Source organism: Callithrix jacchus, chromosome 7, assembly GCF_049354715.1.
Source record: "Callithrix jacchus isolate 240 chromosome 7, calJac240_pri, whole genome shotgun sequence".
NCBI lineage: Eukaryota > Metazoa > Chordata > Mammalia > Primates > Cebidae > Callithrix > Callithrix jacchus.
In genome coordinates this window covers 157,073,001-157,093,912 of record NC_133508.1, presented here as the reverse complement: position 1 = coordinate 157,093,912, position 20,912 = coordinate 157,073,001, and the positions used below count along the sequence as shown (strand labels likewise).

At 51.8% G+C, this 20,912-nt stretch overlaps 1 long non-coding RNA gene across 1 annotated transcript; it reads left to right on the top strand.

The window, feature by feature from the left end:
- Window positions 1–8,502: 8,502 nt before the first annotated feature.
- LOC144577179 (uncharacterized) lies at window positions 8,503–12,735 on the top strand. The gene is made up of 2 exons (XR_013520596.1): window positions 8,503–8,574; window positions 9,749–12,735. It is a non-coding gene; the product is annotated as an uncharacterized LOC144577179 (long non-coding RNA).
- Window positions 12,736–20,912: the final 8,177 nt, after the last annotated feature.

Here is a 20,912-nt window from a genome sequence, read left to right as displayed (position 1 = left end):
ACTCCCGGACCACTATTACCCATGTACAGGGACACTTGGCACTATCCAAAGGGATAATTAACTTTCACTCAACATGTTCCATCTTAAGCTGAATCATCTCCTTCGCCATACTCTTAGATTAATCATACATCTTAGATTAATCATCCAAGATGACTAATCAGTGTACCCAGCAACAGACAAGATGTTGTATGTAATGAAAGCATTAACATGGAGTCTCTGATTTCACGTTACAGTTCAGTTGGGGGGATGGAACTTAAACTGATTAAGCAGAGTCCCTCACAATGAGCATAAATGGTCTTGCTCTGTAGGATACACATTAGCTAGTGCAAGAAACTTACCAGTTTTTAACCAAACGGAGTTAAACAGCCAATCCTGTTTGCGCTCCTTTGCTTTACATTTTTCAAACATTCAACCAACAATTATTTGTGGAGGGCTGCCAGTTATAAGCAAGGCACTGTATTTAACTCAGGAAAAAACACGGTCATATTCCAAGGATATTAGTACTGATTAGGACCCCTCCCCACCAAATTCAGTGTGACATTCTAAACAAATGCTTTTTAAAAATATGATTTTAATCCTCCCCTTTCCCCTCCTGGTGTGCGTTTTCAATCCTAGTACAAAAGTACTGAAAGTATTTTGGTGGAGTGATGTAAAAAAAAAAGTTTGTGGTGTAAAAGAATGAATGGTATTAGCACTCTCTTCTGCCCCTGGAAACATGAGGACTCCGCTCTGGGGGTTCCTGTTCCTTTGGAAGCCCTCAGCTGGTCTTCAGCAGCAATGATGACGTTAAGGAAAATTGCATTCTGCTGCAGAATTCAGTCCCTTCATCTTTCTCCTTTCTCTACAACATAAAGCTAGGGGCCCATAGAAGATCTAATATCAAAAGGAAGAGGGTAATACCACTACATGGAGAAGAAAAAAAATAATTACCAAATTTCCTGAATAGTAAACAGCTTTGAAAAAAGAAAAAGCTGAACCCTTTGATAGCTTGGCCCTTGGTCTGCCCGTGAATACCTTAAGGATTATATCATCAGACTGACTCCAGCCGCCCGCGCTATTGTTTCAGAAAGAAGAAACTAGGAAGAAGGAAAAAAAGAAAAAGGGATGGGTGGAAGCCTTTTGGGGAGGAGAGCGTTTGATTTTGGAAGTGCACTTATCAAATATGAGGCTATAAAGACAAATTGAACAAATTCTCAGCGTCTGTGGACAGGAGGTTTCTGGGGCAGATGTTTTCCCTTTGGGGGGATTAGCATAGCCTTTGGATTCAATAACTTTCTACCACAGATGACATTCGCTCCCAAGAGATAAAGCGACCTTAGATGGTCCAGAAATGTTATTCTCGAAAACCATCACCTGGGGGCAGTCTTGGGACTGTTAATTTCCTCTGCCTCACTGGTACATAATTCACTACTTCTTTTCCACGATGTAGTCTTTCTTCATCTGTGGGTGAGAAGTGAGAAAAACGGGCAAGGGAAAAGGAGGCGAAGGCACTAGACCTTTCACTCTCCTCAGCCGGCCAGGAGGTGACCCCGTGTGAACGCGCAGGACGCTCCTGAAGTCACGGGTTTCCTTCGGAGCTCTGAACGGAGCGCCTCCAAAGCCGGACACTAGCAGGTCCACGGACGCCAGCGACCTCCCCGCTGGATGAGATCGAGGAGCCGGGTTTCCCCGGTCGGGGGTACAGGAGGCCGCACCTCCACCCCCAGCCCGCACCACTGCACACACACGCCCGCCGCGCGGGGCCAGCCCCTCTGTTCTGAGACCCCCGTCTCCCGCCCACTACCCCGCGGAGCCTTGTCGGCACAGGAGGACGCGGCGTGGGCCCTGCTAGGCCGCTCACGAACTCCGGCCGAGGAAGCGGCGGCTTCAGCGCCGGGCCTCCCCTAGGTCTAGCTGCGGCCACACTTACAAGCTCTGGTTATAACCACCACCGAGAGCGCTCCGTGGTTCTCTCCGGGCGCGTTTCCCGGCCCACATCTGGGCATTCCCCGGGGGCCTCACCTGGGGGTGAACCAGAGCTTACCCCCCAGATCGCGGAAGCCGGTCCAGGCGGCCTGCCTCCTCCCTGGGCCGGGCCCGGGCCGCTGGGCTGCGAGGCGCGTGGCAGCGAAGCTGGATCCGGGCTCCCCGTCCACACCCTGCGCAGTCGGGGCCACCAGGCTACCTGAACCTTTGTGCTGGTTCCCATTCAGAATGAGTCTTGAGAGCCCCTGTGACCTCCGCGTGCCCGAGGATAGAATCTGCGGGAGGGAAGCCGACAGTGGCCTTTCCGTTTCCCGGGCTGTGCGCGGGTGTGCTGGGTCCGAGCGTCCGCAGGCGCGGGGTGGGGTGGGGGGCAGTCCGAGCAGGTCAGGCACAACCCGACAGCAGGGAGGCCGAACAAAGCCAGGTCCTCCCGCACCAGAGAACAACCGTGGAGGAACACGTCTCCTTTCTCCCCGACAGGGCCACCCCGTCAAAGAACCAGACACCCTCAAAAGTTGGGAAGAGACCCTTCCTGAGGGGACAAAATGTCAGGCAGAGAACTGAAGAGTTCTTCGAAGGGCTTGGCCTCGGCCTTACCCACGATCCCGTCCCGGAAGCCTCGGGCCCAGTCCCCACACCCCGTGGGCGCCGCACCAGCCACGAGACGCGAGTCAGAAGGTCCAGGCGGCGCTCCAAGGAACTCAACGCGCCGCCGGTTTCCTCCAAGGTTGTGCCTACCGGGCAGGCCCTTCCAGGAAAGGGAAGGGCCGTCGATTTTCAGAATCTAAATATGTTGAAACTCAGAACGGCATGGTTTCCCTCCTCCCAGAACACGGAAAAGAGGGCAATACCCGGGCTGGGGTGGCGGGGACGCTCAGCCCTTCTTCATCTCCGAGCCCCTAGAAATAAGGTGGGGTTGCCCTTTTGCCCCATCGCCGGCTGCCAAACCCACTCGCGAGGCCGGCTCACCTGGGGAGGTAGCGCGGCGGGGTTACAGGGGACGACCCCCCCGTGCGTCCCGGAGCGCGTGAATTAACCGGCAGCGTCGGGTCCGAAGTCGCCCACGGACTGAGCGGCGCGTTTGGGCGCAGAGCGGGCTTTCTAGGGGACCCGGGTCAGGGATCGGCCCCGCGGCTCTCCCTCCCCGCAGCCCCACCTTGCTCCGGGACGAAGGCAGGCGCAGCGGCGTGTCTGCGTCTTAACGCAGAGTCGCGGGAGTGCCACAAGACCCCCTCCTCTTCGCGGGGTGCCGATGGAGCCTCACACCGAGGCTCTACTCTCGTCCAAGACACGAAGAACGTGCAGAACTGGGAAGTGAGTGTGAGCACCTCCCGCTTCCTGCGCTACCACTGCGGGCGGCGGGACTCCCTTTCCCGCCCGGCTCCGGCGCGCGGACAGCCTCCCTGCCTCCCCACTGGCCGGCAACACTGCGGGCCCCGCTGCTGAGCTCAAGCGGGGGAAAGAAGCTCCCGACCAGGACTTTCCCCGAGTCGCAGCCGCCGGGTTAGATAATTTAGCGACTGGACTCTGCGGGGGTAAGCGCCTGTCTCTCCCGCACAGGTGCAGTGGAAACGGTCATCTGCGGTTAAGATTGAGGTTACATTCCTAAAGACTAGATGGAAAAACAAGAGCGATATTCGGAAAGGGAAAATCCGTTTGCTTCACTAGTTTAAGGTGAAAGTGAAAATGTTTTCAACTTGACAGAGCTAGATGTTTGTTTTTTCTGCTGTCTACTTCACTAGACAGAGCTAGGATGAATGGGCCATTAGGGAGGTCGTGTGCAGTTTTTACTGTCCTCTTAATCCGTGGAAGAAAAGTCTGCAGTTCGCAATGTCCTCTCCTCGCTGCCTTCGCTTTAAGAGAATTGTTACTTACTTAGGCCGCGGGTTCTGGGAGCGCTTGAATGCAGAGGCATCGGATAAGTTCGGGTGCCATTCAACTGCTACCCCTTACCTTTGCCCCAAGCTTTCTCATGCCATTATTTTCCACTTCAGGCTATGGCTGGCTTTTCTATTAGTTGTTTTGCCTTCCTCTCCACCCCTTTGTTCTGTACACACTCCCCAGTTAGAACCCCAAAATACAGACTCTCTGTATAGGTGTACCTCTCTTGGCTTCTGTCTGGGATTCGAAGTCGCTGTGCCGGCATGTGCTTGTACCTGCAGATTCGTATGCCAAGGCTGAGCGTCCTCCACTAGCTCCATGGAGTATGTATTGGATTTTACCAACTATTCCATGAAGCCACAGGCAACTGGGTCATTTGCTGCTACGAGACTAGGGTAGTGTCTGCTGGCCTGGTTACACACTGATATAGCAGATCGGTTTGTAAGGGCGCCTGAAGATGACTGTTAAAAGGGAAAGTGACCGGTCGGTTAGGAAAAATAAGGACCTACTGTACAGCATGGTGACCGCTGAGAAACAGTTCTCAAGAATGCATTGATTGTATTAATGAAAACTGCTAATAGACTTTAGATGTTCTCACCACACACACGAAAATATGTGACGTAATGCACATGTTAATTAGCTCAATTTAGCCATTCTACATCATATATATATTTCAAAACAACATATACATAATAAATATATACCATTTTTATTTGTCAAATAAAACTTAAAACTAAGTGATATTTTGAGTCTACTTGTGGAGTTACTGAATTTCCAAAGTAAGGAAAACTAAATCCAGCCCCCCCACTCCATCCTACTTGTTTTTCTAGGTATGATTGCTCTGTGTAAGTAATTTGTATAGTCACCTGTATATTTGTGTACACATGTGCCTGTGTGTGTGTGTGTGTGTAAATGCTGTTGAAGTTTACACTTATGGAAATTGTCCTAAGTCAGTCTCCTCAGTGCCATAGTCACTGGAAAGAAATCCATTGGGTGCAGGGTTATTTCCAACCTCTGAATGATTCTGGAAGGGGAACAGACTTTAGGAATGAAAAGCATTATTTTAAAAGGATTTAACATATTTTGCTTCTCAGCGTTATCCCCAAAGGTAGTAGATTGGAAGTTGGAGCACAAGGCTGTTCCTCCCCCACTTCCACAACTGCACAAGAGGAAAAGTGTGAACTCTTAAAGCACCAGCAGACTTGTTACCACCTCTGGCAATGACCCAAAATGTCTGCGTATCCTGAAGTCTGAGTCCCAGCACTCAGTTCTGAGTTGTCTCGCAAACCTACCATGAAGCCAAATTGAAGTTTGCTGGTTGAATTTGTACACACACATACACGCACACACACTCATACACATATTTACAAAGAGCCTGGCAAAATACCCTGTTCATGGTAGATATTCAATGATTACTTGCTGAGTGAATGCATGAACTTATGTGCATATCCATTCTGTCCAAAGAAAGGGTTTTCTTTTTAAACTGAGTAAGTTTGTATGTGCATATGTAATACATATGTGACAAAGAATTGTGTGCCTGGAATATAGGAGGATTTTTGTATTTGTTCCTTTTTGCCTTCTAGTTCTCCTGAGTAGCTCCCTCCCCTATGTCCCTGCCAGGGCCTTAGGTCTTTACAACCAATTGGTAAAATTATCCAAACCCCACCAAAGCCTGTCAGTCAGCCAGGAAAAGCAAATGCATTGCTTTAGTTACATCTTTGCTCTCCTCACAGATCACACTCATGTTTCTATAAAAGTCCTTGGGCTGATTTCATGCTGCACACCCGTACATTCCTTTACGCTCTCTCTAGGAGGTATACTGATTGGGTTTCACAGGCCTGCAGACAGGCAGGTCGCCCCTGTTAGCCCACCCCAGCCTCAGTCAGCATTTTCACAGAGTGGCTGAAGTTCTCAGGAAGCCTTCGGGCCTTAATTTGGGATCAACAGTTCCAGAGAGGACAGAAGTCACCGTTCTCACTCTACCTAAGACTAGTGTGTGTTTTACAAAAGCATGCATTTAATCACAATAATTTGACTTCAGAAACGACACACCTAGCACCTCAGAGAGAAGAGTTCAGTGCCAGGACTTTGGAGCTTAGTGGGTCTCAGTCTTGCCACCCAGAAGACCCCAGATCTTCATCCCTCTGACGGAGCTGGAGGGTCTTCTTCTAGACCCTAGTCAGGTCTGCGTGCTGCCACCTAGAGGATGCTGATACCCTCTTCTTCCCACCTTGCCCAGACCGCCCCCCCCCCCTTTTTTTTTTCCAGGAGTTTCCCTCTTTGCCCAGGCTGGAGTGCAATGGCACAGTCTTGGCTCACTGCAACCTCCACTTCCTGGGTTCAAGTGATTCTCATGCCTCAGCCTCCTGAGTAGCTGGGATTACAGGCACCTGCCACCACCCTCAGCTAATTTTTGTATTTTTAGTAGAGTGGGGTTTTACCATGCTGGCCAGGCTGGTCTCAAACTCCTGGCCTCAGGTGGTCCTCTGCTTCGGCTTGCCAAAGTTCTGGGATTATAGGTGTGGGCCACCCTCCCAGCCCAGACCCTTTCTGACACTTTCTAAGGGATAGTGGGCTGGAAGGAGCAGCTAGCAGTCCCCCAGTTACTGCACAGGAGGGAAGGAACTAACTAATTTCTCTGCCCTCAGAGCAGAATCAGTCTCCTGTAGCCTGAAGAACCAAGCAAACAGGACAGATAAACACTCTTCCCTTTCTCTTTCTCCTCCACTCTCCTTTTCCTTTCCCCACCTCTCCTCTCATACTCCCCCTTATACTTTGGGAGTCCCAGAAGTCCATGCAGGGAGTCATCTCTAAAGGGTTTGGCCCCAGAGTCGCTGCCTGCTTAATCAGGAGGGTGATGGGGACAGAAAACTATTTTAAAAGCTCCACTTAAAGCCCCCTTCAAAAAAGAAAAGCTAGTAGCAGCTGTTAATGCAAACTGAAATGTTTCAGATCTCATACCCAGCCCCTCTGGAAGAACATTATTCCTTTTTTAAGTTAGATAGAACAATGATCATGACTCCGAGTGTGTAGGGGAAAGGTGGGACAATGGAGAGGAGTCTAACTTGTTTCTAACCAAAACAACTACAAAGAAAGTCAACTGTGCTTGTCTCTGGAGCAGTTCTGCTGAGTGCCTTCTCCTTTTCCCGGTGTACTCCCCTCGGCCCCCAGGAAAACATACCCCAGGATCCACATGGGAAACAGGAAACCCAGAACCCGCAGTTCACTCAGCGAGACGCCTGATTTGAAGCAGGAAACCTGTGAGCCTCAGTTTTTTCACCTGCCTGCCCCACCCACCTCAGAGGCTAGGGCCCAGAAGGGCTTTGCTATTTGCTAGCTCTTTACTGTTTATAAAGAACCAGAGTGGTGACAACCCAAAGGCATCTTAGTGCAGGGACCTCCGCTGCCTGCAGCCTGCTGCCTTCTTGAAGTTCTCCAGGGGCTACTTTCTCAGTTGCCTTTAAAAAACGAAACCAAGCCCCAACTCAACAGTGTTGAATCAGCTGCTCATTCTACCTGGCCCGCCCCATCTGATCTACAGCCACAATCGCTAACAGTCACCCAGGGACAAATTAAGGAATTGAAAATGCTGAGCTTGAGAAGTCGAATTCCTTACACTATTTGGGGTCGTTAATCACCCAGCAGAAACAGCAAGCAGGGAAAGTAGCCGGAGGGACAGAAAGACAGTGTAGGTCTGTGCGCTGGTGTTAGCGGGGCTCAGGTGGTGGGAATCGAATATAGATGTGCACGCGTGTCAGATGTACTCTAAATGGGCACCCAGCCAGCATGGTTGAGCAATCCCAGGAACCATTAGGCTGTCCTAATCACCTCAGTTTGACAAAAGAGGAATGTGGTCTCTGCAATTAAGAGACTTGTGCTCGGTTAGGTCGTGAGTCAATGGCCCAGTGAGTCTACTGGTCCACACCCACGCGCGGGTGTTTCCTGAGAGGCACCTGAGTCCGGGGGTGGGGGGGTTAAGGGTGGTGTGTGTGTGTGTGTGTGTGTGAGAGAGAGAGAGAGAGAGAGAGAGAGAGAGAGAGAGAGAGAGAGAGAGAGAGAGAGAGAGAGAGGGAGAGAGGAGAGGGAGAGGGAAAGAGAGGGACAGAGTGACTTCTGTGCAGACCACGAAGGGTGAAACTTCACGAAAAGCCACCTTCCGGAGAGGGGAATCCTGACAAATCCAGTCTCTCCTGGAAACGCCAGGAACCCTGGCCCTGGGGTTGGGTACCCTGGCAGGGGGTTCTAAGAAAGACGCTTTCTATAAGCGCCCGCCTATGCCTGACTCTGATCCCTTGCCCTTTCCGAACCCACGAGTTTAGGCCTGGATCCCCCTGCTCCGGGGGCTTCGCAGGGCGGCACTAAGGCACCGAACTCCTCCCTCCTCCGTAGTCCTGGCCGTGGGGGGGCTTCGCTCACACTTTCTGGCAGGCAGGCTCTGGGGCACAGGGCCACACCAGAACCTGCCCGGATCGGCTCTTCGCAGCTCTATAGTTTTAGGGACAATTTATTCAGTGAAGCTTCTCAGACAATAGAAAGTTGTGAGGTTTCCTGGAATTTGTGTTCGGGAGGCGGGGCCGGGGCCCGCTGACGGCAGTTTCCCAGCCCTGTTCCCCCTCCCCTGCCCCCTCAGCCGCCGGGCAGCAGAAGGAGGCGGCCAGGCTACTCCTGCCCCTCGGCCGGACGAACCGCGGCTGCCGCGCCTGTCACCTCTGCACCTGCCTGGTTGAGGTGAGATGCCTGGTGCGCACGGTGAGGGCGGTGCGCTCAGGCCAGCGCAGAGCTGTAGGGCCTGCCCCGGGGTCGAGGACTTCGAATGACGGGTGGGAGAAGGGCCTGCGAGGCTGGCAGAGAATCACCCTCGGGGGAGCGGAAAGAACATACATTTTTAGGTGACCTAGGTAATGCTCCTAGCTTTGCGGCTCAGGAACCGGGGACCCTTTAACGTCAAGTGGTAGGGACGTTGGTTTCCTTATCTGGAACCAGAATAACACTTGCCCCACCCTCCCACGGTGGGGATGGCTCCCAGATCGGAGATGCAGTCCGGTGGGCGGCTAGGGGGATGTAGAGCTCAGGGCAGGAAAGAGCAGGCGCGCTCTCAGCTGCTTTAACCCATTCTTCTTTAGCGTAAAAAAATTAAATTTAAAACAGAAATGGCCACATAAGGACAATTCAGATGAAGGGCAAGCGGGCTGACACCGCGCACTTGGGTCTTTCCTGGAAAGACGGCGGCGCTCTGGGAGAAACCTAGTCCTCCGGCTGGTCCCAGGACCCGCCCCAAAGGGCGCTGGGAGCGCGGTGAGGACGTGGCGGTCCCCTTGCGCATCTCACTCCGGAGACAGGTTCCGCAGAAAGAACCCTCCATTTCAGCCTCTTGGCTCCAAGATAATCTCCTGGCGAAAGCTGAGAGGCGGCCAGCCCCCCCAGGGGACTCAGCCTCAAGATTCAGCTTCTTCCGCCGCAAAAAAAAAAAAAAAAAAAAAACTCCCAAGTCCTGCGAACTCGCAGCGCGCCTCTCCAGGCTTCCGGCGTGGGAGTCCCAGCTACACTTTCGAGCCCTTTGCTTGGTCCGCAGCTATCCGCTCCTCGATTGCGGAAAGCGCAATGGGCACGGAGGGAACTGCGGCCTCACGTACCAGGCCTCTGTAGTCCCCCAGGTGGCCGGGTCACAAGGAAGCAATTCCACAATTAAGAACCCCGCTAACCTCTGCCTGGAAAACGTGGTGCTGATCTAGGTCTCCCAAATAATCTGAATATCCCCAGTCCTTCCGGTAGAACAGCTAGCCTGAGCGCAGGGAAATTTGACCAGGAGCCTTCAGCTAGCCTTCTAGCTTTGAGCTAGAGGAGGGGAATGGCGACTTGGTGGCTTCTTCACGGTTTATTGGTGTATTTGGTGACTCTACAGATCCGGATCAGCCCCACTTATTCTCTTCCTCACCACGAACACCCCGCGCGCTGGGCAAGTCGGCGTCTCTAGAAGAGCCTCAGGGTTCTGAGTCCCTTGGGGGCGCGCAGAGATGGTCAAGGCAAGGTTTCTTCACAAGCTCTGAAGCTGTGCCCTTCCCCGCTGCGCACCCTGCGAAATTGCTGGGGAAGAGAATTTAAAATACAATGGCCAAAATGCACTGTTGAGAACCCTATGGAGTTGGTCAACCTCGACTGCGTCACTTCCCCCCCCCTTTCCTCCGCATCTCTCCGCTCCTCCAGATGCACCAGAAATCAGCACTTTGATCTTGCAAAGCAGCAATTTATATTTCTTTTAATTTTTTTCCTATAAAACGATGATTGGAGCAGGGAGAAAATAATGCAATTCCGCGGGCACAAAGATGAAGAGCGGCTGTCTAGGCTATGCTGGGGCGAGGCGAGGGCAGCGTGCACATCTGTCCGTCGTCCCCCCACCCCCACCCCCGTTTGCAGTTTGTCTATCCTTCCTGGTCGCCAGGTTTCTGCACCGCCCCCGACCCCCACCAACTTTGGTTGGTTTTTGTTCTCTCTCTCTCTCTTTCTCTCCCCACCAACCCTCCCTCCTCCCTCTCTCTCCCCCTCCACCTGGGAACCGGTCGACCAGTTTTAGCCCAGGCAGGAAGCTGGGCTTTATTTGTCTTTGACCAAGAGTTGCTGAGCTTACGGTGGGGGCTTGGAGAGCGCAGGAGGGAAAGTCAAGGCTGAGGCTGCAGTTTGGGGAAGTGAATTGAAGAGACGAAAACTCAAAAGCCCTGCACCCTCTTCCCTAATAATGGAGGGGTAGGGACAGCCTCAGACTCAGCGATTGGAGGGCCAATATTAGCTAGTTCTCACGCGTCTTTCCCGACGCTCAGAGCACAGAGATTTACTGGAATAAGTCTGATGTGCAACCTTTCTCAGCACTTTGCCTAATAACCTCAAATTGGATTAAGATTTGGGAAAATTTTAACTACTTAAAGCGCCAAATATCTCGGCTTCCCACTAATTTCTCCCACCCTCGCGCTAAGCCCAAGGTCCCTCCCTTCTGTGCCTGGGTCAATCTGGCCAAACTCCCACTGCTCTGAGCCCTGCCGGGTCTTCCACTTCCTGGGGCCCTCAGCCTCTTAGCCCTTTCTCCTGATAACTACATTCACTTCCTGCACTCTGAGATATCTTCTCTTTGCTCTCTGGCTGTCCAGGGCACTCTGTATCCACCACATCAGTGTTTGAGAAAGGAGTTCAGGAGACCCACCCCTCCCTGGCCCTCAGTCTGCAGGCTGGTTCCTCCAGCCGCACCTCTCCCCTCTTCCCCCACTCACCCTCTTCCGAGTCTCCTCAGGAGGCTGCTTTGTGCTAGGAACACTTTGCCCAGGCCTTCAAATCCTGCTATACGTGACATGATGGACTTGCTCAGAAGACAGGTTCTAGAACCCCTAGTCCTCTGACAGCACCTCAAATCCTGACAGTGCCCAGCTGCTTGGGGAAAACGGGCCAAGGTGGGGGGCATTGATATATGCCTCAGACAGAGGTGTGGCCAGGGTCTCAGTAACTGAGAGGCAGTGCTAACCACTTTCCTTCGATTTTTCTTTCCCTTTTTTCCTTTCTCCATTCCTTTTCTTTTTTCCATTCCTCTCCTTTTTTTCTTAAATTCCGTCTTCTTCCATTCCCTGTCATGTTTGCCTAGGTTTCATTAGCCTTTCTCCGTTCCGCAGGGTTGCAATCCACATTCCTCAGGCCCACAGAGGCTGCTAGGACACTTGCCCACCGGCATCTCCAGCCCTAGAGAGAGCCCGTGGGGGGTGCTGTGGGGAAACTGGCAGCAAAACAGGAGCAGCTGGTGTTAGAGCCCTCGGGAGCCTCCCAGAGCCCAAGGCCCAGGTGAGGGTCTCGGTGACTCCACCTTGCACATACCTTTCCTTTGAGCATCTAACATTTCCACTCACTCACCTTCCCCACAGTCTTCCCCAGGAGACAGGTGCCAGCTGGGCTTCCCGTCGTAAGTTTAAAAAAATTCAGGAAAAATAGATGGAAAGAAGCCAAATGGGGGTCCCTGGATGATAGGAGAGGCTGCCCCAGTCAGCTGGCTGGGTGAACAAATGCATCTGTAGCACTGAGGAATCTCCCACAGCGGGCTGAGTTATTAGGGAGGATAGGAGGGAGATCCAGGAGGATCTCCACCTCACCTCACAGTTTAAATGCAGCGTTTGCACAGAGCAAGAAGCCAGCGAGATCTTGATGGATTTGCCATCAAGGGGAGAGAAAAAGTAGCCCCAGATAAGAGGCTGCCGACATTCCACTGAGAAACCCAAAATGGGAAAAAGGCAAGAGTCAAGAGGGGAGGTCTTGCATTTCACCCTCTTCCCATTCCCTTCTGGATCCCACAGGAAGCAGTGGGTTGGGGCCTGGTCCAGGGTGTCCCAGGGACTAGCTTTTTCGCCTCCACCCGCAAAAGCTTCCTTTACTCCTGGCAGCCCAGGAGGCCCTCCTGGCCAGCCTTTGCTAGGGGCAGGTGGGAGGGGTCTGGAGTAGGGCGGGGTGGGAAAGAGCTAGACCTGTGGCCTCTGCCGGGGTAGGAAGCTGCAGCCACCCAGGCGCTGAAACAAGACCAAACTCACTCCCGTAACCAGAACTCCTCTAAGCCCAGAGGTCTAGAGAGATTTTGCAGCACCGCTGCTGAGGTGCATCTTTTGAGGGGTGGGTTGGGGACTTCCATGGTGAGTCTGTCTCTCTCTCCCAGCTGTTTCCCAAGGCTAGTCTGTGGCTTGACAGGAGCCCCTGAAAGTAAGCCAAAATCTTTTTTCTCCCAGGCTGAGGTCTTTTCCTCTGAACTCTGGGGTGCTGCTCCCTTCCATTTGGCTCCGTGGACGTGTGAGGGTTCCCTGTCTTTTTCCTCTCAAGAGGAATCTAATTTACAAGTCCTCAGCTACTCTAATAAATAACTGAAACCAATAAGTGCTCAGAACCTTAAGGCCATTTCTTATTTGCATTTCAAGTGGATCTGAGGTGTAGGATGACAATTAAAATAAACAGAGGACCCCCAAGTTGAGCCCTGAGAGAGAGAGTGTGTGTTTGGGGGTGGGTGAGGGGAAACTCAGTTTGGAAACATTTGAGGGCCCACCATAGGCAGCTGTGTCTCACTAGAGGCCATCAGAGAGTGATGGAGATAGCTCCCATGCTGTATTGACACACCTTGTCCTCAGGGATCTCCCAGATATGGGGGTCTGGCATGTCTGCCAGGGGGCTTCTGACCAGCGGAGAGCCTCAGCCCTACTCAAGTGTTCTTAACCTGGAAGAGGGAGTGTGTGGAAGAAAAGATAGATAGAGAGTGGGGTCTGGAGGACTGCCAGGCAATGCCGGAGCAAGAAGTGCCAAGACAGCAAGTTTATTTGTGCAAACTACAGGTTATATACCTTTCAGTGCTTAAGGAGTGACGTACATTCCATTGTATCTTGAAATAAAATCAAGAACAAAAAATCACAAGAAAAGGGGTACAGAAAGTATGTCTCTTAATCAAAGGGTGTACAGCAAAGGGACAATAAAGTTTACAAAAAGGGGGTCATAAATATGAACATATGTTTTTCTAAAATCAGTTAAGCAAGCAAGTAAGATCGTTAACAAGGTATAGCTGGACCTTTCCAAATGTCATTCTAACCTTGCCTATTCATACAGGATCATATGCAAACAATATGATTGAGTTAGCAGAGGTAAACAAAGTCATAGAGTTATTGTGCAGAGAAGGAACTAAGAGGCACACAATGTCTAACCACACAATGTCTGGTTAGTCCACAAGGCCTGAGCTCAGCCATTCTGTTGCAAATGTCAGAGGCAAAGATTGATGTTTATAAAATCAGTGCAACCAGACTTCCTCCCTTCTCTTAGCTCAACAGCCTCCAGGAGAGGAGAAACGTGTATGGGCTCAAGCTCAAAATGGCGAGGGTCCTGTCAAGGGCCCTTCGAAGGAGCGATCCCCACACCCAATTGGTAGGCAGAGATGGTCTGCTTGGCACTGGCTACAGCCACCATTGCGAGGGCAAATTCTACTTAAGACATAATTGCTGTTACCAGCCTACAAGTGGTGGGGGATCCTCAGCCAAGAGATCACTGGTGGGTGGGGTTAAAGGTCTGGAAGCCTTCAGAGAACAGGGGGCTTTGGGGTGGAGCCAATAAAGGGTAAAAGCCATGCCAAGGCAGATGCTTTTGAGCCCAAGCTGACTGGAGACCAGGAGAGAAGGCTGGCCAAAAGCTGGTCTGAGGGGAGCAGCGGGGACCCGCTGAGCAGAATAAGAACTTAGCAGCATGATCCCAGTTGACTGCCCCTAGTTCTAGGAGACTGCCTCCAGGACCCCTTCCTGGAAGCAACCTCTGTGGCTCCTGCAGTGATACGTGTTCTGTTGGGCACCTGGCTGGGCTGTGCTTTGAGTAATGTCAGAGTGCAGGACCCTGCCCCATCATCCCCTTGCTGGAAAGGATGCTTTGAAGGCCTCTCTTGTGTATTTTAAATCTTGGCAGGCAAGATTTTTGGCCATTGTAAGACAGTTCCATAAGGGCTCCATATCTTTCCATGCTAAGTTACTTGAGTCATTTGCAACCAGAGAGAGCCTAGGTGTGCACGGAGAAGGGCTGAGGGCAGAGACGCTAAGAAGTCCAGCCCTAGAATTCTTTTTAGAATTTTACCTGCATTAAAAGCTGTGAGATTTTTGCCAAGCTGCCTCACTCCTCTGCACCTCAGTTTTCTCATGTGTAAAATGGGGCTGGTAATCCTAGTTCTTGGCTTGTAGAGCTCGAAGCGGGTGACACAACTCCAGGTAGAGCACTTAGCAGGGGGTCAGGCATGGAGTAAAAAGCCCCTCAAATATTAGCGTTTCTTCATTGGTGCAGACCAGAAAGAGAGGAGATGCAGAATGAAACCTGGTGACAAGAGAAGGCTGTGGAAATAAACACCTATTTTGTTTCTCTCTGCGTCTCCTGGAAGGAGAGGCCTCTGGATAGCAAACACTTTCTGCTGCTTTCTGAGCTGGCTCGGAAGTTCTCATTTCTTGTGGTAAAGGTGGCCAAGGATAGTCATATTGGGTGTTAGTGAAGCCTCCATCCACCATAGTGTCACTGGCCCTTGCCTCCCCCCAAGAGTCCTCAAGCCTCGAAGGCCTCTAATGCCCCAGATATCATTGATAATTAGGAGAAGATGGTTACATTTTGAATGTAATGGTTACATTTGAATGAATGGTAACATTTTGGAAATTCCTTCATTCGCCTAGATTTGTAGACCTCTTACAAAGCCCTTGGAAAGTATGTGAATTTAGTGTTTTTCTTGGTTACATATGGACAACTGTCCTCTCTGCTGGCTTCCTGGAGTACTTGGCAGTGGGCCAGAGTACAATGCCTCTTGTGGCTGTTTGAATGGGACTAGGAGTGGGACGTTTTGCCCCAACTCTTCCCCAGCAGCAGCTCAAGGTTGCCTCTCAGCAGACACCCACGTAGTGTCTCTGGTCTGAAAGTATGGTCAGGTTATAAGACAACATTTTAAAATTATATTTATCAATCTATATCTACCAATTTACTTCAACCATTTGGAAGGCTCATTTGGGGGCAACTATGTGCCTGACCTTGGTAATCTCCTTATTCTGGCTAGTTTTGGTGTCACCGGGGATGCTACACGTACCACTCAGGAGTTCTGGACTCCTTCCCATTCCCTTTGATTTGGTTTCAGGTTGAAGAGGTAGCCCATGAGTTATGGGCCACAGTCACAGAAAAGCCTCCCGAGAGCTAGCTCACACTCTACCAGCTCCTCCAACGCCAGCTGAGGCTGTGGGCAGAGGGAAGATCAATGCCAGCTGCCCCAGCTACCCTGACCTCGGCAGGATCTAATGCCCCAGCCCCACCTGGGAGCTGCCCAGTTGTTCTGGTGTGGAGAGTGGTTTTCCACTCTCCTTGAATAATGGAGAATAGCCAGTGAATAACCATCCCACTCTCCCTGAATGACCATTTCTACTGGTGGAGGGGGAGGGGAGATTGAGTGTAAGGAGGTTGTAAAAGTCCACTTATGGACCTTTCTGGGTGATGGCTCAGGGCTGGGTAACCTCTTCAATTTCCACCTTGGACATTTTGCTCATAGGTGGCCATTAATTAGGGACAAATGAAATTCAACCACTTCTGGAAAAAATAAATTCATCATTAAATCAAATACCTAATGCCTCAATTCAGCTGGCTTGAGCTGCTGGTCCTGGTGCCCCAACAGATTTCAGGGCTAGAGACCCCTCTCCTCTGCCTCTTTTCTGCCAGCCTCAGCCTCCTCACTGCCACCTGGCAGAAACCTGAGGTACCCTCTCTTTATGTCCCAGGATTGCTACAGAGTTAGCCTGCAGGGCCTGGTGCCTCTTTTCGTGTAAGCTTTAGATAATTCTTCCTCTCAGTGGAAAAATTAAAGGGAGAACCGTGCTTAGCCAAGCACCTGCAAACCCAGCATGAAGCGAGAGATGGAGTCACATTTAGGGGGTAAACCTGGTAAAACTGGGGCTCCTGACCGGAAAGAACATGAAAGAATTCTGTGTCGAACTCATCTAGCTCCCGAGTTTTGTTTTTTTGGCCTCAGGCCTGCTGACTATAGGGCAAAGGGGCTGCACATGATTAAAAAGAAAGCAAGACAAACCGCTGCCTCTCCCACCTGGCCCCAGCATTTCTCACTGTCCTGTCGGTCCCTACCGAGGATCTTGGGGCTTTGGAAAAAGTCCTAGTCTCCCCCAAGAACTGCGTGGCTCTCCCGAGAAGTGAGGGCTGGAAGCTGGGTACTCCTCATGTTTCATTTCCTTTGTTTCTTACCAGACCTTGACCATGCAGGTAACCCCTCGCAGATAAAGGAGAGGAGGTACAGGACAGCCACGTGAATTAAGCTTCAAGAAGTCAGGGAGATCCCGGGAGAGTCATGGATTGGGGGCAAGAGATGCAGCAGGAAGGAGGCGTGTTGATTTCTGCAGACCTTGGGGGCAACTGAGTGGGGCCAGGATGTTTCCCCACGTGCCTGTGTGTGACACCGTGTACCCGCATATGTGTTTCCACATTCCTGTTTGATTCTAGAAAGGTCCGTGGATACAACAACGCGTGTGGTGTAGGAGGTGTACGCATGCCTGTGAGTGCCACCGGATAGACATGGCTTTGTGCAGCTGCACAGGACATGTACATGACGCTTGTATCCTATAAAAGTACGTGGTAGTTGCTGATGTACCCATATCTTTTTCGGCGGGGTGCACGTTGGTGCCTCCAAACTCGCTGACTTTGGATTGGGTTCTCTGGGGCTGCCAAGCAATCCCGAGCTCCTGAGAGTGCAGAATGTTACCTTCCAGCCCTGCGGAGGCAAGGCCAAGGTGAGGGCCTGGAGGGCTTCCCGGGGAGCCCCTTCACGTAGCCGCTAGGCCTGCCTTTCCGCCTTGGTGACCTGAGGCAGGCTCCTCCCTCGCGCTCCCTCAGGCTCCGTGGGCTCAGCTCAGGCTCGAAGGTAGGCATCCTGCACCCTGCACCCTGCGAAGGCTGGCAGGGCCTGAGCTGGAGCCTTGCGTGGCGGGTGCGCACTGCAGACGAAGGTCGGCTGCGGCGTTGCGCGAAAGGCCATGGGGAAAAAGGAGCTGGGCCTGGGGGAACAGGATTTCCTCACTCCTTGGGCGCGGCCCCTCCGGCCTGGCCACACAAGGCTCCCTTTGTGGAGGGGCCCTGCTCCGGAGCAGACCCAAGTCAGCGAACAATAGGGCAATTTTGCGGCCCCGCCGGGCAGGGCTCTGCCGGCCACACCGCGGCGGCCGAAGGCGAGGAAACCGGGTGGCGCTTTTTTATAGTCACAAATATAAAATTGGGGCTTCCCCCCTTTTCGCTCGCCTCTTGCCCCAGTGCCGATAGAAAGCAGATAAATTTATGAAGGGCAAGCTAAGAGAATAATTACAGGGTGAAGGCCGTTAAATTTTATTTCCAGTCCCAAAGGCAAAACCTGCGATTTTACTGCGATCTTATTGCAGACATCTGGAAGGACCAAGGGGTGGGCACGCTGCTGCTTTAAAATAAAAATAAAAGGTTGTATTTCGTGAAAACAAAAAAACATCATTACAGACCTTTCACCCCCACGTACTTTTATTTTTTAAAAAAGTGTGAGTGGGTGGTTGCTTAACGACTTACGCGGTCCAGCAGCTCTCTGCGACTTGAACGAACCTGGGCAACCGGAGGTGCGGTCCGCAAGAGTGGCCCACGCTGCCTCCGCGGAACTGGCGTTGGGCAGGCGTTTCCAGAAGCCCACTCCCTCTCACTATCTCACCAGGCCCGAGGGTTCCAGACCAGGGATGCCGCTCCATTTCATGCTCCTGGTTTTGTTGTTGTTTGTTTGTTTTTTGCTTTTTGCTTTGGGGCGCCAATTTGGGAAAAGATGTGAAAAACGGAATCGTTGGCCTCACATTCCAGAAATTCGATGACAACAAATAAAATCTCAGGTCTGTCCAGCCCCAGGGTCAATGACCTTTCCTGCTTTGCTTAGTTGTAAAGTTTTAAGAATCCCTTCACTCTGAGGATAGGGAAACTGAGGCATGGGTCGCATTAATCGACTTGTGGAAGGGAAGACCACACAGTTTGGAGGTGAACCGGGTCTGGTCACTGGGCTCCACCTCCTCTTGCAGTCTAGAAGGTTTCTCCCCACCCCATAGACGCCTCATAACGTTTTATACCTATCTTGATGGCCGAATTCATTTTAATTCTCTCACCCCCCCAGGGTGTCCTGCCCACGTGTTTAGGGGCAGCCTAATATGTCCCGCTGGCCAACTATTTTTAACTTTGTTTTCAATTACTTACTCAAAACTCCAAAATCAAAGCCGGCTGGTGGTTCACCTTGGTATTGAGGCATTAGCAGTGGTGTTTAAGGTGCTCTTCAGCGTGGGGCAATGGGAGGAAAAGACAGTACGTGGAAGATGAGGGCGCTCCATTTCTGGGGATGCCTATTTGTGTTTATGACTCTCTTCTTCTAGATGCCGCACGACTCTACTCGTCCTTTGAAAAATGAAAATAGCTCCACATGGTTAGTTTTAGGTGAACAGTTACTGTACTGCCTTTCTCGTTCTAACTTCTCCCCTGCCAAGAATAGGCCTGGATCTCCACCCCCCCCCCCAAGCCCCTGCAGGTAGCCTGTGACACCCCAGGGCTCCTCAGACTTCCCAGGTACCTAATAACCTAATAACCTTCGCTTCCTTTTCAGGGACCTGCAGGAAGTACGCGGCGGCAGACGTCTTGCTTGGTCTTTGTCGATCAGTTTCAGGCCTAAAACAGCCCTGAAATGGAATAATTTCAGGGTGAATCACCTGCAGGATCCACTCAGGGCAAAAAGTTGGAGCCTATAGCAGGGAGAGCTAGGTAGTGCCTGGGGAAAACTGGAGACCCCACTCTTACCCATACGGAGAGAAACTGGGGTGATGAGGAGAGATTTTAAAAGCCCCCTGATGTCATCAGTAGAAGGAAAGTTCTTAGCACACTTTCAGATTCTTACATGTAATCTCCCAAACCCTCCCTCAACTGCACACGAGTGTACACCTAAGCACACATACTAAAGCTATCCAGATTTTTCTTTCTCCAGACCTTCCTCCCCATCAGCAGAGTCACCCACCAAGGAGTGCATGCTTCTGGGAAAAAGCTTAGATGAACTCTTACAGAGTCACAGGGGTTTTCGCTGCTCCTCCCATTTACTTAGCGGAAACACCTTATTTTCAAGACTGCTAAAAACCAGCCTGCTTTCACTTGGGTCCGATTGGTTTTAGAGGCCTAACCTATAATTCCAGGATATGTGTGTCTATGGAGTGGGGTGGGAGCAGCCTACGTGCCAACAGAAGGAGTGGTGTGGGAACTCTTCCACCTGAGTCCTGACTCTGCTGAGTGCAGATGTACGCTGTTGAAGGCATTGATCATTCCTCTATGCATATCTCTCAGATGCTGTGTCGTTGGACACACAGGAACAATCGAGCCTCCAGACCCGCAGTTAGGTTCCTGGATGACCAAAGCGTCCTCCCTTTTTTTTTTTTTTTTTTTTTTTTGAGACAGGGTGTCACTGTGTCACCTAGGCTGGAGTGTAGTGGCGCGATCTCTGCTCATTGCAGCCTGGACCTCCCGGGTTCAGGTGATCCTCCCGTGTCAGCTTCCTGAGTAGCTGGGACTACAGGCCCGCACCACCACACCTGGCTAATTTTTGTATTTTTTGTAGAGAGGGGGTTTCGCCATGTTGCCCAGGCTAAGTCCTCCTTTTTGAGAAACATTTCATGGTCTCAGGAAGGGTGAGGACTATGGTATATCCTCTTCTTAGTCCAAACCAGGCTTGTGAACTGCTGTGAAAGGCAAAAGGCTCCCAGAAAGAGATGGAGATACAGGCGATGGGGAGGAGAAAAGAGCTGGGAAAGACTGAAGCCCGGCCCCATGGCTATCCCATCAAGCTGGGTAGGGGCAGGCTCCCGCCAGGGCGGAAAACGCCGGGCAACACCAGAGTGGGGAGCCCAGAGAGGCCAGAGCCGCTGGGAAAGGAGACTGCGCGTTCCTGGCTGCCTCGTCTCCAGCTTCTCTGCTGAAGCCTGGTAGCAGTGAATGCGTGTTCACTTTCAGCGACGATTCCTGGAAGGAACGCCAAATGGTGCCTGAAGTGGGAGATCCTGAGCCTCTCCATCCCGGCTCCCGAAGTCCTCTGGCAGAGCGGCAGGAGACGGGGACCACGGCCCTGCTTCCAGCTCCCCAGTCTTCTTGTTCCGGCTTCCCGGGGACCTCCGAGCCTGACACACAGGCTCTGGGGAGGTCAGGCTTGGCTGAATCAGCTCATCCGGTGGCTTTTCCGTTATCTTTCTTCATTCGCTGGGTTGCTAGCTTCCTGTCGTTCAGGTTGGATGGTAATTTGGGGCGGGGGTGAAGGTGGGGAGCAAAAAGTAGCCTCTTGTCTAAAGAGGCCCGAGGTGCATTCACAACCCTGCGGTTGCCTTCAGCAGCAGAGCACTTCCAACTGTAATCATAAGAACTAGATTTCCCTGGGCCCCTCCGCAGTCCCGCAGAGAATTCGGCGTTTCAGAGGCCTGACAAGCCATGTCTTCTCGCCGCAAGGAGGGAGGATCGATGAGAGCTGATCCTCCCGG